At 62.7% G+C, this 1,492-nt stretch overlaps 1 non-coding gene across 1 annotated transcript in view; it reads right to left on the reverse strand.

Annotated features, from left to right (window-relative positions):
* LOC126439721 (small subunit ribosomal RNA) overlaps positions 1-134 on the reverse strand; it is a 1,909-nt gene extending 1,775 nt beyond the window's left edge. Inside the window, exon 1 of the ribosomal RNA XR_007581345.1 lies at positions 1-134. This exon is cut by the window's left edge and continues 1,775 nt beyond it. This is a non-coding gene — a ribosomal RNA (small subunit ribosomal RNA).
* Between the last annotated feature and the right edge of the window lie 1,358 nt (positions 135-1,492).

The raw sequence follows: 1,492 nt of genomic DNA on the forward strand, positions 1-1,492 counted from the left end.
CGTGGGTACGATCTAAGGAACCATAACTGATTTAATGAGCCATTCGCGGTTTCACCTTAATGCGGCTTGTACTGAGACATGCATGGCTTAATCTTTGAGACAAGCATATGACTACTGGCAGGATCAACCAGGGAGCTGCGTCAACTAGAGCTGAGCAGCCGGCCGCCCGGGAGTGTGTCCCGGGGGCCCGCGCGAACACGCAAGCGTCCGCTCAATTATTCTGCAAACAGGAGGAGGCTGAGCTCCCCTGCACAACACACCTCGAAACCCTCTCAGGTCCCGGCGGCGCGCAGCGCCGTCCTAAGTACTTGGTCGGGTTCGAGAGAGGCGCAATCGCCCGGAGTTAGGCGAGTAGACGCTTTAGGTGCGACCACCCGTGCTCCCAACTGAGCTTGCCGCTGCCGACAGAGGCCCGGGAGCGTGCTGTCGTGGCATTGCCGGCGGGAGACAACACGCGCCACCTACGGTGACCGGCAGCTCCAACGCCAGCGCCACAGAAGGACAAAAGCCCCACTTGGGTGCCAAAGCGAACTCTCCCAGCACAGCGCACGCGCCAACACGTCCGCACAGCTGCGATACAAACCACCTGCGAGAACCGCTGGGGCGACCGAGCAGCAGACGGCGTCGCGGCGCCGAGCGCCGGGCGGCGGCGCATCCTCAGCGCACACAGTCCTCAATCGGACCAGCACACTGCAGATGGCCACCGCGCTTCGCACCGGGCCCGCGAGGACCTACTTTGGCCGCAAGGCGCCGCGAGCAGGGGGCGCCGGCGCGCAGCTGCGCCGCCTGCCGCGTCCGTCGGCCGGCGCGCCTGCCACTGGCCGCCCCCACCAGCCGGCTGTAGCGCGTGCGCCCACGCACCGCGCTGCCAGCACGCCGGGCGGCCCCCCCTCACCGGCCGGGGACGGTCCCACCCAGCCACCGCCGCGTATCGCCTCACACCCAGATCCCCTTTCGCGTTCGTGGGCATGGTGGGTCCCCTTTCACGTTCGTGGGCATGGTGGGTATCCCTGAAACAACCGGTTAATAGCTCGACCGATCGTCGCCAACACTGATTCACCTCTAGCGAGAACAACCGCACCACAACGGGTTACCTGTTGTTCATTTGCGTAACGTCACCAGCAAACGTAGACGTCCATCGCCATTTGCAACGAGTATTGCATGCCTGTGTCAGGTGTCACAACACACTACGTCTGCCCACATAGACGCAACAACATGTGCACGCCTCGAGAACACGTGGAAGGTAGCCCCCGTACGTATGCGGTGTCCATTGCGCGAACGACTGTCAGCCGGCCTCTGCAGGATGTCGCAGATGTGGAACGCGGTGCAACATGCTATCACGGTGTGTGAGAAGAGACGACTACGTCCGAATACACGCTCCACTACATCAACAGACTGCTCATGCTGATCGCCATCCAGGGCGTCCGTTCCTCCCACACGTCTGAATGGCGTACCACACTGCAATCCAGCTCTTATAGGGAGACGACACGTA

The sequence above is a fragment of the Schistocerca serialis genome, unplaced genomic scaffold (genome assembly GCF_023864345.2).
Source record: "Schistocerca serialis cubense isolate TAMUIC-IGC-003099 unplaced genomic scaffold, iqSchSeri2.2 HiC_scaffold_134, whole genome shotgun sequence".
NCBI classification, from domain to species: domain Eukaryota; kingdom Metazoa; phylum Arthropoda; class Insecta; order Orthoptera; family Acrididae; genus Schistocerca; species Schistocerca serialis.